At 37.1% G+C, this 16179-nt stretch overlaps 1 protein-coding gene across 3 annotated transcripts in view; it reads right to left on the bottom strand.

Moving 5' to 3' along the window:
• The window catches only part of SRPK1 (SRSF protein kinase 1), a 70494-nt gene that overhangs the window by 42577 nt on the left and 11738 nt on the right, over positions 1-16179 (bottom strand). The window lies entirely within an intron of this gene.

Here is a 16179-nt window from a genome sequence, read left to right as displayed (position 1 = left end):
TTCCTTTTCCCACATGCCACCTTTAGTTACAATAAAATGTTTGTGTACTGAGAAGTTCAGGAAACAGAAAGTGCTGGATTTACATTTGGGTTTTGACACTTACTAGCTGCCTGCTTCATAAGCTTCAAGCAAGAGAAATGGTACATATAACATTTCTTTCAGTAGTTGTAGTTCCCATTTTTCAGTATTTTATTTACCTTTTCATCAATTTGTTTGATCAGACTGTTTTTTTTCCAAAAGATTCAATGGAACAAACAAAAATATTAGCACTAATAAAAGCAAAAGTTATAAGGGTTATTAGAACATAAATACCACAGCAAGCATGGCTAGGGACTCGGATTTAGATTTTTGGTGGCCATTCCAACGTGTCTCAATCCTTGGTACTTTTTTGGTCTCCCAGGGAATAAAAAATAGCTGTAAAACTGCATGGTTTAATGTGTTCCTTCCCAGCAAAAACACGGCTTTGGGAAGCTTATTTAGTAAGGAACTACCAGGCCCACTTTCTGAAGTAAAAATAGTAAGTTTGAATGAACATCCCCAAATTTAAGAGTAAGATGAATTTCTAAAAGAGACTGTCTGATTTCAGGCTTCTTGCCTTTTAGAATTAAAATATGATTGTAAGAAGTACAACTGTGAAAATTTTGAAAAGCAGTGAAATATAAGTAGTGATAATCAGACTTGAAAATGCTGGAATATTAGAATTCCAGAAGTACCATGAGAGTAGTAATGTTTAAAGATTATTTTTTTTTAACATCTGAAAATTTTTTTGAAGCAAATACAGGATCTGGCAGAAGTAAGGCCTGACTGAATATGATTGGTAGGGTAATATGGGTGTAATAATTTACAGTTTTAATTTGAACATTTCACCTAAAATGTCATATGGTGTACTTGAGAGTGGTAGTTATGTTACAGAATTACATGCTTATAATTTTGTAATAAAAGATTTTGAAATAAAAAAGGGGCATTATTTGTGCCACATCCTATATATTTGTAAAGAACTTTATTGATTCTTTTATTTTATATATTTTTATTGATCCTTTATCTTCGCTTTTAGTTATAAAACTGAACCTTATTAAGTATTTGTCTCAGTTAAGTGGTTTAAAACTGAATTATATAAGTCACAATGTGAAATACTTCAAATCTCCACCCTGACACATGTTGGTATACAAGAAAATCTTCATACTCAAAATCAACAGAAAAAAAACACCTAAGGAAAAAAATTACTTTTTAACGTTTGAATTTCTTTAAACTATACTTTATTTATATTTAAGTATTAATATTTTTAAAGAAATTTACATCATGTTTTTAATAAAGAATGCTATTGACTACATTCTCTACGCTGTACTTTACATTCCCCTGACTATTCTGTAACAATCAGTTTGCACTTCTTTATACTTTCATCTTTCCACCAATCCCTGGCCTGCCTTGCATCTGGCAACCGTCAAAATGTTCTCTGTATCTATGAGTACTTCTGTTTTGCTTGCTCATTTTGGTTTTTAGATTCAACTGGTGACAAATATGTATTTAGTGCCATTTTGTTGTTCATAAATAAGCCCCTTTAACATTTCGTGTAATACTGGTTTGATAGTGATGAACTTCTTTAGCTTTTCTTGTCTGGGAAGCTCTTCATCTGTCCTTCAAATTCTAAATGATAGCATGGCTGGGTAGAGTATTCTTGGTTATAAATCCCTGCATTTCATCACTTTGAATATTTCTTGCCAATCCCTTTAGCCTGCAAAGTTTCTGTTGAGAAATCAGCTGACAGTCTAATGGCAGCTCCCTTGTAGGCAACTAACTGTTTTCCTCTTGCTGCTTTTAAGATTTCCTCTGTCTTTAACACTGACATTTTAATTATGATGTGTCCTGGTGTGGGCCTTGTTGGGTTCATCTTGTTGGGGCCTCTCTGCACTTCCTGGACTTGTATGTCTATTTCCTTCACCAAGTTAGGAAGTTTTCTGTCATTTTGGAGGGCGGTGGAGGGGAATAACTAAATAATAGAAAGAAAATGGCAAGATAAAAACACACATATCTACTCTCAATCATTAACAACTGATTTAATAAAAAATGAATTCATATATGGAACCATCTGCTCCAGGGTTTTTGTTTACTGGGAGATTTTGCCATTATTGTTTCAAATAGGCTTTCAGTTTCTTGCTCTCTCCTCTCCTTCTGGCATCCCCATGATGCGAGTGTCAGTACACTTGAAGTTGTTCCAAAGGCTCCTTACACCATCCTCAAAAAAAATTTTTTTTGGGGGGGATTAATTTTTGTTTTTGCTGTTACATGATTGGGTGTTTTCTGTTTCCTTCTCTTCCTAATCTCTGATTTGACCATCTGCTTGATCCATTCCACTGTTGATTCCCTGTACTATATTCTTTCTTTATGACTGGTTCCTCTATGTTTTCTAGTTCTGCCTTTATGTTTCCTTTATCTTTGCTGAAGTTCTCACTAAGTTCATCTACTCTTTCCCTAAGTTCATGCAGCATCCTCATAACCAGTGTTTTGAATTCTGCATCTAGTAGAATGCTTGTCTCCATTTTGTTTACTTTTTTTCCTGGCACTTTGTTCTAATTTCTTATTTGGGCTATGTTCTTTGTCTCCTCATTTTGGTAGCCTCCCTGTGTCTCCTTCTATGTATTAGGTAGGGCAGCTACGTCTTGAAGGCTTGGAAGAGTAGCCTTAGGTAGTAGGTGTCCTGTAGGGTCCAGTGGCAGTCTCCCAATCACTCTAGCTGTGAATTCAAGGTACACCCACCATGTTGGCTGTGTACACCCTCCTCTTGTAGTTGAACCTCGATTGCTGTTGGTCAGAAGGAGGAATTTACTGCAAGGCCAATCAGCTGCAAGGAGTGGCAGCAACTACTGATCACCAACCTCTGACCACCATGGAAGATCAGCTGTGCAGGGCCCCACCCCAGACACCAGGACATACTTCAGTGGGGTTCTGGTGCCTGCCCCGTCTGCCCCTTGAGTGTACCACTTTTGGAAGTGGTTGGGGGGTGATACTTCAACATGGTCTGAAGTTGTCCACTGGGTAGACTGGCTCTGGAGCCTCCAGGGAGGTGCAGGCCAAGGACAGCCACTGCTGGTGTTCTGCCTGGGGCCACATGGCGTGAGTTACAAAGCAATCTGTAGGTGTCTGCTACTTCTTCTGGGCTTAGAGTTTCTCAGATGAGGCCAACCTGTGAATCAAGGCTGGCTGCTACTAGTGTCAGGCCTGCAACCATCAAGCAAGAGGTACAGGATGTACTAAGGTCAGATGCTACTTGTTTGAGAGGCTTTAGGAAAATCTGAAGCACAAGCCAAGACATGCCATTTATATGGAAAAGCCACTGGAAACAGCTTGGGTGGGCCTAAAAGTTGGGTTGGGTGGGGCTCCGGGAATCACAAGGGTAGGGCAAACAATGTGAGCCAGGTTGAGGGAGACTCAGATCTGGCATCCACCTGATGGCTGTGTAGGGAGGGCTCATCAAAAGAACAATGGCCTCTGCTAGCACTTCTGTCTGGGAGAAAGCAGTCTCCCCAAGCTCTCACCCTGATATCAGACTCCCCATATGTCTCTGGTGCTTTTTGAGGTACTGCCCCAGCACAGGAGCTCCGAGGGAGTAAGTCCAAGTAAGTTTATGCATGGGACCTCGAAGAGGAACTGCCTGGCACTATAGTAGCCTATCACCTACCTTAGCCTCAATCTACACTGGTTTTTACATCCGGAAACTATGGGGACTTCTCTTCCTGGCAATGGAACTCTGGGTTTGGGTGCCTGGTGTAGGACCAGACCTCCATAGCCAAGATAGCCTCCTAGTTTTTAATCCATCACACATGGGTTTAGGATCAGTTCTTTCAGCATCTCTGCCCCTCCTAACAAACTTGATGTGGCTTCTTCTTTAATTCTCTAGTTGTACATTTCAGGTGGTCCTGCATGATAGTTGTAATTTTGATGTAGTTGGAGGAGGAGGAGGCAAGCACTGCATTTACCTATGCTGCCATCTTGACTTGACTGAATATTAATTTTTAATCCTTCACTTTTTTCATAGTCCATATTTACCAGTAACTCCTGGAGAATGAGTTCAGGGGAGGTAAATTTATTGAGATGTTTCATACCTTTATTTTATCCTCTTCCTTGACTTCCAGTCTGGTATAAAATAAATGGCTCTGTTGTTGTCTAGCTTTCTGTGGTGGTGTTGACAAATCCAGTATCAATGCCTTCTGATTTCTGAGCTTCAAAATATGGCACTTTTTTCTTTTCAAAGAATCATCTCTTTAACCCTCCCTTTTCTGAAATTTCCTGAGTGGCTTTTAAAAAAAAATCCATCTTCCTAAGTACTTTCTGTTTACTTTCAAACTAAAGACTCATTCAATTCTGATAAAATTTCTTGTATTTCACTGAAAACTTAATCCCCTTCATTTTGTCTACTCTCTCTGGAACTATTCTTTCAGATACTAGGCCTGGAACCCCTGGCCAACTTCACTGATTTTCTTACGTTTTCTCCTCTTCTATTTTCTAGAGTGACCTTCTTAATTTGTGTTGTCTTTTAAATTTCTGCTATACTTTTAATTTCCCACAACTTTTTTTGCTCTTGAATATTCTTTTTTTTACAGACTCCTACATTTTTTCAGTGATGTACTTGTCTTCTTTTATCTTAAGGACACAATTTAGTAAGTTTCCTTCTTATCCTTGCTTTGCCTTGGCTTTCTCAATCTGCCCATGTTTTACTAGTGCCACGTTTTATTTTAAATATGATGTCCATTAAGGAACATCAAGCAAATGAAAAAAACCTTCATCAAAAAAGACAAAAAAACCCCAAAAAGATAAATTTAAAAAAATAGAAACAGTTAATATTAAATAATGAGGATGATTAAGATGACATAATTAAAGAATTCAAAATCACCACAACTTTTTTGATGTGCTGAAAGTAGTATAAAAAAATCAATGCTACATAAATTTCAACCTAATTAACATTAGACACTAAAAACTATTCTTCTGTGAACAACAAAAGGAAAGATCAAAAATGATTTCAGTCTGGTCCTGACTGGTGTGGCTCTGTTGGTTGGGTGTCATCCCACAAAGAAAAAGGCCACAGGTTTGATCCCCAGCCAGGGCACATGCCTGGGTTGCAGGTTCGGGTTCTCACTAAGGTATATTTGCAAGGCAACCAATCAATTGTTTCCCTCTCTTTCTTCCTCCTTTCCCTCCTAAAAATAAATAAATAAATAATGTTTTAAAAAATATTTCAGTCTGTGCTTTTAAACTCTTCATACCTATTTCACGCCTCCTCTACACCTATTTCACGTCTCAAGTACTTTCTATCCGTGTTCAGAAGAAAAAATCGCCAGTACTTTAAAGTTCTCAAAGCATATAAAATTTGACCTAGTACTATCTACGAAATCTAATATAAACTAAAATGGATAACATCAAATTTTAATAGCAGTATGCTTTCAAAGTAATCAAATAACCTGACTAAAATACCAGTAATGTTAGGAATAGGAATATACTTGGCTAGGGTACAGAATAGAACCAAAGCAAAAGTCTGGGAAGAAGGCAGAAAGCAGCATAAAAGCTTGACAGCGTTGTTGCTCTTACATTTCTAAGCTAGACTTGACATAGAAACTTTCAAGTGTGAACAGAGAGATGATAAAGCCAAACTGGAACATTTCCTCTTATTTCTAAGGATCCTTTCAACTTAGATTCAATTTCTGGTATAACCCTCTCTCCTAACCATCCTTCACCCCAATCACTAATTACCCAAATAAATAGTAAAACCAAAGTCTCAAACAAATATTTACTCATTTTTTTGTCCGTAAATACTCATCATTACCACAAAGAATATGCTACTTATGAGGTTTCACTTACATAGTTCATAAATTTATATATTCAAATTAGTTACACGAGCAACTTCATTAAAAAGTCTTTTACTGACCCACTAAATTGCTTTATAACCTACTAGTGGAATGTGTCTGAAAAACACTGCCCTAAAATTTATTTTTAACTTATTTAGTAAGATATAATTTACATGTCATAAAATCCACCGAAGTATATAATTCAGTGGCTTTAGTATATGCATAGAGCTGTGTGATCACATCACAAACTAAACTTTGAATATTTTGATCACCCCCATAAAAGGCCCAAACCCATTTGCAACCAATCACCCTCACACCCTCCCCTCACACTCTGGAAACAATCTACTTCCTGTTTATATGACTTTGACAATTCTGGACAAGTCACGTAAATGAAATCACACACTATGTAGTCTTTCAAGACTGATGTCTTTAACTCAGCACGGTTTTGAGGTTCATCCATTTTATACGGTGTATCAGCACTTCATTACTTTTTTGTGGCTGAATAATATTTCATTATATGATTATACTACATTTTATTTACCCATTCATTGTTTCTGATAGAAACAATCGTTTCTGATAGCAAATTTGAGAAAAATAACTGAAAAATTAGTACAACCAATACAAGGTTTTAGGTAATAAGGAGATCACAAATTATCACACAAATTTAAAAAGCAACAGTGTTTCTACATACCAGCAATAACCAATAGAAAAAATGTAATAGATAAAAAGCAATAAATTTATAATACCAATCATAATAAAGCTGTTAGAATAGAAGAAACACACCACCTGTTAAATACAAACAAACAAAATAGGAAAGCTACTGAATATCCCTAGATGGGAAGAATCAAAAGAAGCATGTCAATTTTCCAGAAAGTAATCTATAAATTCAAAGTAATCTCAATTGAAATCAACAGGATATTTTGTAAAACTTCCCTTGGAAAAGGAAATTAGCAAAAATAGCCAAGAATTTTTTTAAAAAAGAATGACTGGGAACTTGCAGTCTAGATAGCAGGATAGAATAAACAGCTATAGTAATTAAAATGCCATAGCACTGGTAACTGGCCACAGGCTCAAATTAATATGAGAATTTAAGTAATGGATAAACATGGCATTTCAAAACAATAAGAAAAACATGAACTGTTCATAATAATCGGGGGGGGGGGGGGACTAGCTATTTGGAAAAAGGGCCCTTCTGAAAGGGAGTCCAGGAGGTCAGAGTGAGATGTGGTAACAATGTGAGGAAGGGGTGATAAGCCAAGGAATGCAGATAACGTCTAGAAGCTGGAAAAGACAAGAAAACAGATTCTCCCTTAGTCTCTAGAAGACACATAACTTTGTGTCCGTTTAAGCTACTAAAATTGAAGTAATTTCCTATAGTAGCAATGGGAGACTCCCACAAGAGTTTACCTTGTTCAAACTAACACGTCAGTTCAAGAAAAGATTCAAGTGGTCTGTAAACACTGGAAAAGATCTCAAAATCAATAGAAAAAGGGAAACATTAAAACAAGGGTCTTTTTAATGCCCAGTGATGTGGCAGAAATTAAAAAGGATTAATTTCACATGTTGACAAGGATTTGGAGGAACTGAGTGGGCATTCTTTTATGCTATGGATGACATTAAAATTGGTGAAGCCTTTTTGAGAGGAAATTTGGCAGTTTAAAGTGTAAAATATTCACATCCTTTGAATCAGTAAGTCTGTTTCTGGGAAGCAACTATTATGGACTGGTTAAGAGCACACATGTTATGGAGGGTGACTGCCTGAATATGAACCCCTGTCCTTATCATCTATAGGGTGTGTGACTGTGAGTCACTTAAGATCCCTAGCTTCACAAATGACTCATCTCCAAAATGGGTGTAACAGTTGCTGTGAGAATGACATTTAATGTAATTAGCATAATTCTACACAGGTAGTGCTTAACAAATATTACCTGTTAATAATGTATTCTAAAGTAATACACAGGATTATAATACTAGGTGGGTGAGGATGTGGAGAAACTGCAACATTTGTTCATTGCTGGTGAGAACGTTAAGAATGGCACAGCAACTATGAAAAACAGTATGGTGTTTTTATAAATTTAAAACAGAATTACCATACAATTCAACAATTTTACTTTTGGGTATATACCTAAAAGAACTGAAAGCAGAGACTCAAAGATGTTCAGTGGGTACAGGGTTTCAGTCCTACGAAATGAAGAGCTACAGGATGGATGGTGGAGATGACTGCAAAGTGATGTGAATGTACACAACACCAATGAACTGTATCTACATGTAATATGCTTAGGATGGTAAGTTTTATGTGTACTTAATCACAATTTGAAAAAGTGCTAAAAGAAAAAAATTCCAACCAAAAATATTCTACCCAAGAAAAGTTATCATTCAGAATTAAAGAAGAGACAGAATTGTTTCCAGACAAGCAGATACTCAACCAGCCTTATAAGAAGTGTTAAACAGATTTCTTTAAGCTAAAAAGAAAAGATACTGATTGATCACAAGAAAACATATAAAAGAGTAAGTCTCACTAGAAAGGTAAATATATAAAGGTAGTGGATTAATCACTTATAAAGCTAGTGTGAGGGTTAAAAGACAAAAAGAATAATTAAAACTACTTATGCATTTAGTTAGTTACCTATGCATTTACACAAGTAAAATGTGGCATCAAAACCAAAATGTGGGACTTCCAGTCAAGATGCAGGCGTAGGTAGACACATTTTGCTTCCTCGTGCAACAAGAAGAATCACAACCAATCTCAAAATAAAAGACAACCCAAACTGCCAGAAAACCAACTGTATGGAAGTCTAACAACCAAGGATTTAAAGACGTTATATTCATCCAGAGAGGTAGGAGGGAGGAGGAGCCAGGAGCCGGGGCGGAGAGGATGTGGTGTGGCACTGGAGAGGAAGCAGCGGCTGAAGGGGTGGTCCCACATTCACTGTGGTGGAGAAAACCTGGCAGGGAGACCTTGGGAGCAAGTGGTTCCAGCCCTAGGCCAGACCCAGCAGCCCAGAGTTCTAGCACCAGGAAGACAAAGCCTAAAAACTTCTGGCTGTAAAATCCCATGGGGGGCGGTGCGGTATTGGCAAACACTTCCGGTTTTTCAGGAGATTCTGTTTAAAGGGCCCTGCACAGACCTAGAACATGAGCAAACCCACCCACTTGGGAATCACCACCAGGGTATAAATTAGAAGGGGTAACAGTCGTATAAGGGGAGTGGGTGAAGAGACTGGAAATGGGGTGAATGAAGCTAGGCAGTGGCACCATCCCCTCTTTGACCCCTACCCCCTCCCACCCCTGCACAGAGCCACAAAGCAGGGAAGCAGGTTGCCCTATGCTGACAAATACCCTTACAACTTAACAGGTACACTAAGACAGGAAATTAAAGTAGCGCTACCTAATACACAAAAATAAAAACAGCAAGGCTGCCAAATTGAGGAGACAAAGAAATATGGCTCAAATGAAAGAACAGAATAAAATCCCAGAAAAAGAACTAAATGTAACAGCCAATATATCAGATGCAGGGTTCAAAACAATGGTGAGGGAATGCTCATAGAATTCACTGAGTATGGCAAAACTATAAGGGAAGAAATGAAGGCTGCACTAAATGAAATGAAGAAAAACCCACAGGGAATGAACACTGAAGGGAGGGAAGGTGGGGTTCAAATCAATGATCTGGAACATAAGGAAGAAATAAACATTCAACCAGCACTGAATGAAGAAACAATAATTCCAAAAAAATGAACAGAGTATAAAAAGACATCTCCAAAATGACAACATCAGAATCATAGGAATGTCAGAAGGAGAGTAAGAAATTGAAAACTTATTTGAAAACATAATGAAAGAAAATTTCCCCAATCTGGAGATGGAAATAGACTTCTAAGAAGCCCAGGAAGCTCAGAGTCCCAAAGAAGTTGGACCCAAAGAGGACCACACCAAGACATATTAAAATTAAAATGCCAAAGGTTAATGATAAAAAGAGAATAAAAGCAGCAAGAGAAAAGGAGACAGTTATCTGCAAAGGAGTTCTCATAAGACTGTCAGATGATTTCTCAAAAGAAACTTTGCAGACAAGAAAGGACTGGCAAGAAGTGTTCAAAGTTATGAAAAGCAAGGACCTACATCCAAGTTTATTCTATCCAAAAAAAACCCCCAAAAAACAAAAAAAAAAAACCCACTATCATTTAGAATGGAAGGGCAAGTAAAGTGCTTCCCAGATAAGGTCAAGTTAAAGGAGTTGATCATTACCAAACCCCTATTATGAAATGTTAAAGGGACTTATCTAAGACAAAGATGATGATCAAAAATATCAACAATAAAATGACAACAAACTCACAACTATCAACAACTGAACGTGAAGAAACAAAAACAAAAGCAAACAAGTAGAACAGGAACAGAATAACAGAAATGGAGAGCACATGAAGGGTTACAGAATGGGGGAAAAGGTACAGGGAATAAGAAGCATAAATGGCAGGTATAAAATAGACAGGGGGAGGTTAAGAATAGAATAGGAAATGGAAAGCCAAAGAACTTATATGTACAACCATGGACATGAACTAGGAGGGGGGAATGCTGGTGGGAGGGAGGTGTAGGGCAGAGGGGAATAAAGATGAGAAAAAAAAGGACAACTATAATAGCATAATCAATAAAATGTACTTAAAAAAACCTTTAATTGAAACAATCTTTAAACCACGAAAGACATTTATAAGGCGACTGGCAACAATATGAATATAAACTGGCTGTAAAATGATAGTGAACAATTATTATTAATAATACTATTGAAATATAGTATTATTTCACAGCTAAGAAAAATATGTAAAGAACATCCTTGTTATTAGCAAGAAGAAGCCCGAGTTTTTAGGTATAGGGTGTCACGGTATCTGTAACTTACTCTCAGATAGCTTTGTAAAAAGAAAAAAGTATATGCCTGTATCCAACGCATCCAAATGGCAGAGTATACAAGTGTTTACTGTGCTAGTCTTTCAACTCTTCTGTATTTTTGATATTTCTCATGATAAAAAAATTGGGAAAAAGGATTAGAAAGAAACTCTTCTTGTGCTTTCCATTATATATATTTTATAGTCATGTTTAGAAACATTAATATTCTCACAGTTATATTGTTATTTCTAATTTGTTGGAAATTTAGGTTGCTCCTGTGATTAACAACTGTAAGCATTAAAAAAAAATGAGATACACAAAAAGGCATCAAACACACTTTCTTGACATGGAAATAAATGATTAATGATTTTCTTGTGGCTTATGAAAATCTAGTAAAGGTATAGTTACAAATTCCACTTGTAAACCACCAAAGCAGAGATTTCCTTTTATAAAGTAGACATTTGCTCAAGAATGGAGGGTTTTGTTTTGTTTTGCTTTGTTTTTTTGACATCTGGTCAGTCAGATTCAGTTATCAGGCAGAATATTTGTGTAACAACATTAAGTTTTCTTTGCCATTACCAACCTTAAACTACACTATAATTTTCATGAGGACACAAACTGTGTCTTATTCATTTTGTTTTACACACAGACTTACAACTCCTAGGCATCAAAAGTTCTCCAACTTGGACAGATTTAATTCTTTGGCACCATTAATAAATTTATAATCATCCTTCAATTTTACATCAAGGATATTTTATCTACTGATTTGATGAAAAGCAAATGCTTTCTTATTGACTTCATTTTTATGTCCTCCTAGGGCCTGTCATCTCTCCACCTAATTTTGCTGGTTCCACCAAATGAATGGGTGCTTCAGCCTTGGAGGCTGCTTCCCAATCCTGGCCACCACTGTTGCAAGATGGTCATTCCTGCAACCACTGCCCATCATCTGGGCCCAGTTTTCCTGGCCAGAGGAATAGCAACTAACAGCATGAGGCAGGGCATCAGAAGCCTTTAAAAATTTCTCAGTCTGATTTAGTACTCAGAATTCAGATCTAAAAGTTAACTTTTAAATTTTAGTTCAAAATTAAAATCCTCACTTTAGAGGTAGTTGTTTCAACAGTATTAAAATGGCTAATAAGAGGAGGGAAAAGCTCTATAGGAAATGAGAAACTGAGACAATTTTCCCTCTGACATTTGACAAAAATTAAAGATAATATCAAAAATGCTAACAATATGAAGTTTTAGCAAATACTAATACCCACAGTGTATGAGTGAACATGTTTAATATTTTGAAGGCATTTTGCAGTTTAGATCAAAAGGCAAGATATTAAATGGGTAAAACATTTGACTAGAAGTTTTATTACTAGAAATCTATCCTACAGAAATATTTGCATAAAAGCAAAACGTAAGTAAAATATATTCAAGAATATTTATTTTAACTCTACTTCTAATACTATAAAATTGAAGATAACTTAAATGTCATCATCTTATTAAAGTATACCAAAATAAAATTAAGTCAACTGGGAAAGATTTACATGTAGACTCAGGAGACATCTATGATAAATATGTTAATATATTTATATAATGCCTGTGATTTCTCAAGTGCATGTGCTTGGGGGTTGAAGATTTTAATCCTAATATACTTCTCTTTATTTTATGGTAAAGCAAAACAAAAAAGATATACTTACCTCTCTTGCCCCAGAAATAAATGTAAAAGCTAAAACTCTAAAACTTTGAGACCAAAACTTAAGAAAATATCTTCACAACCTTAGAATAGACAAGTATTTCCTAAAACACAAAAAATGCATTGATGGAAGAAAAAAATTAAGAGAAAAATAAACTGGATTGTCAAAATATCTGATAAAAGACTTGTTACTGCCAGCATTTAGTCATCAAGGAAAAATAATTTAAATAAAAATTAAAATCAAAAGTGGAGTAATTGAAATTCTCATACACTGTTAGCAGTAATTTTGGAAAACTTTGGCAGTTTTATATAAAATTAAATAGACCTCAACCACATTCCAGCACTTCTAATCCTAAAGAAATAAAAAATATGTCCACTCATAGATTGGCACAAGAATTAATACAAACTTCATTCATAATAGCCCCAAAGAGAATGGGGGGGAACAAACAAAACAAACAAAAGAAAACCCCCACAGATGTCAACCAATGGAAAAGACATTAAGAAACTTAGGTATATTCTTGCAACTGATTAGCATTGAACAATAAAATGGAATAAACCACTAAAATTCATGTGACCAGCACAAAGGAATCTCAAAATCCTTATGCTGAACAGAAGCTAGACATTAAAGAGTACATACAGTATAATTCTACTTATATGAAATTGTTGACCAGCCAAACCAATCTTTGGCAGAAGCAGTGGCTGCCTAGGGCCAGGGCCAGGGCCAGGACCAGGCGAGTGAGACAGGATACAAAAACAACACACACAGTGAAGTTCCAGCAGTGATAAAAATGTTCTAGCCTTGATTGGGGTGCTGGTTATATGAATGCATACGTTTGTCAAAATATACTAAACTGCACTCTTATTAAAATGAGTTCATTATATTGTTTATAAATTACACCTCAAAAGAGTCAATTTAAAAGTAAGGTACAGCTGTCCACCTTTATCCATCAGGATCCGTTCAAGAGCTCCCGTGGATGCCTAAAATGGTGGATAGTACTGAGCACTATATACAGTTTTTCCCTACACATACCTACCTATGATGAAGTTTACTAAAGGCACAGTGAGATTAACAACAATAACTAATAATAAAATACAATTATAACAATATACTGTAATAGAAGTTATGTGAATGGCTTTTGGGGCCATTATTTGGTGGCTTTAACACAAGCACTGAGACAGCACAACAGTGATCTGATACCTAGCTGGCTAAGAAGCGACTCCTGGGGCAGGTAGGTGTACGGCCTGGATACACTGGGCAGAGGGCTGGATGTAGCAGGACGGTGTGAGATTTCACCCTGCTACTTAGAATAGCACCCAATTAAAAACTTAAGAATTGTTTATTTCTGGGATTTCCCATTTAATATTTTCAGTCCATGGTTGACCGCAGGTAACTGAAATTGCAGAAAGCAAAAGTGCAAATAAGGGGGACTGCTGTATTCCCTTCCATTTTTAAGAATTAAAGCTATCTCTGGATTAATCCAAAGACAAGGAATTAGGAATCTCCTTGCTTCAGTTCTTGGCATCTGGCCCACAGCAAACTAATAGCTCTTCATAACAAAAGGTCCTGGGATGAAGTAGCAACAGCAGCAGCAGATCTGGAAAAAAATCTGTCTTCTATTTTGATACTTACATTGTGATTATATAAGTGAATGTCCTTGTTCTAAGGGAATATGCAAGGTATTTAGGGGTAAAGGGGCACAATGTCTGCAGCTTGCTTTCAAATAGTCTATAAATGAAGGGTTCTGTCAGGCATCCATATTCTCCATTTACTGTATACCACGGGGCTGGCAACGCAAACTCTCGTAGAGCCTGCTTATTTTCTAGAAGGCTCACCCACATTTATGGAAAACAGCCACTAGATGGCACTCTGTGATCTAATCCCAGCAGCCTCCATTTCCACATGGAATATTTCAGATTCACTTCAAACAAAGACTGGTGATCTATAATAAAGCACCAATATTAGGGAATCACTACATTCAAAATAGATGTTTTCACCATAGTCCGCAAGGCCTTACATGATCTGACTTTTCACTGCCACCCAAACCCATCTATGACCTTCTCTCTTTAGGTGTGGGTTAGTGTTAACTTCAGAGAACTTCCCTGACCCTGATATCTAAAAGAGAAGCTTGCTGCATGGATCCCCTACCTCCTTCGCCCTGCTTTACTTCTCTATAGCACTTGACGCGTTATCGCCTTCCTCCCCGCACTCTCAGAGTGTAAGTTTCACGAGGACAGACTTTATTTTGCTCACTGTGGTAACCCAAATGCCCAGAAAAGGGATATATACAAAGCATGTCATCTTCTCTTTCATCTTTCATTAGTACTCATCATTCTTCAACTGAAGTCCATTACACCCCCCAACCCAAACCAGTACCCTACTGGAACTAGACTGTGAAGAGTTTTAAATGATTGAAGTATTTTATGTGAAAGGAAGTCATCAAGAGATTTAAGCAGTAAAGTGATCCTCCAAAAGCAGTACTTTAGAAAAATTCCTTTGGCAAGGAGGTGGTAAAATGTAGCTGGACATTATAGATACAAGACACTGCAGAGGTAGTTCCAGCCAAGGTCTCAGATCAGGAGACTCAGGTTTGACGGTGGCTCCGCAGCTCAGCAGAGCTCCACAACCTGAAATAAACTGTTAATTCAAGAAGCTCTTTGCCTAGTGTGTAAAATAAGGGTAGGAAAAATATCTACCTCATAGGGACTATAAAGATTATGCTTATTCTATGCTTAGTATAGTGACTGATACATAAATTTTAGCACTGCATGTAGCAAATAAGAGAAAAGGAACAAGCAAGTATTTGTTCATTTATACAACTTATTTTTATAAACTAGTTTATTTACATGTAAACTCAGACTTCTGTTTCCTTCTGCCTTGAGGAATGAAGAACTGCAGGGTCTCCTAATGTAGAGAACTGTCTTCTAGGGACTGTGTGGTGTGTTGAATCATGTACCCCCGGCCAAAAAGATATACTGGAGTTCTAACATCCAGGAACCCAGAAGGTGACTTATCTGAAGGCAGGATCTTCAAATTAAGATAAATTCATTAGGATGAGCCCTAACCCAACACGACTAGTGTCCTAACAAAAAGGGGAAAATTTGGATGCAGACTGAGACACACAGACGGACGTAAAAAGACAGCCATCTTAAAGTCAAGGAGAGAAACAAGTCCTCCCCTCACAGTCCTCAGAAGGAACCAACCCTGCTGACACCTGGATTTCTGACTACTGGCCTCCAGAACTGTGAGACAATGCCTTTCTGTTGCTTGAGCCATTTGTGGGACTTTGTGAACAGTAACCCTAGCAAATGAAATAAGACTGGAAGAAAAGCAGATTTGTATACTTACTTTCTTTAAGAAATCATACACCCCTTGAGGGGAAGGACTGTTTTAAGTCATCTTTGTATCCCTCCTGGAACACCTGATCTCATGCAAAAACCTAGTAAGATGATATTTTAAGTTCCAGTGCCTATGGACAGTGGAGTTCAGTAAAGGCTAAACTTCTCCCTACTACCTTTCCCATATATATTTTTTCCTGATGGATAATTTCTTTCTTTTGCAGACTGACAAACTGAACTTAACCTTTTTTTTAAAAGCAATTTTTAAGACTTTATTTATTTACTTTTAGAGAGAGGGGAAGGGAAGGAGAAAGAGAGGAACAGAAACATCAGTGTGTGGTTGCCTCTCACATGCCCCCTACTGGGGATCTGGCCTGCAACCCAGGCAATGTGCCCCAACTGGGAATCGAACCTGTGACCTTTTGATTTATAGGCTGGCACTCAATCCACTGA

The sequence above is a fragment of the Sturnira hondurensis genome, unplaced genomic scaffold (assembly GCF_014824575.4).
Source record: "Sturnira hondurensis isolate 20B ecotype Veracruz unplaced genomic scaffold, ASM1482457v3 Scaffold0014430, whole genome shotgun sequence".
Classification (NCBI taxonomy): domain Eukaryota; kingdom Metazoa; phylum Chordata; class Mammalia; order Chiroptera; family Phyllostomidae; genus Sturnira; species Sturnira hondurensis.
The sequence above is the reverse complement of the archived record's forward strand: the minus strand, read 5'-3'. Positions and strand labels throughout refer to the sequence as shown.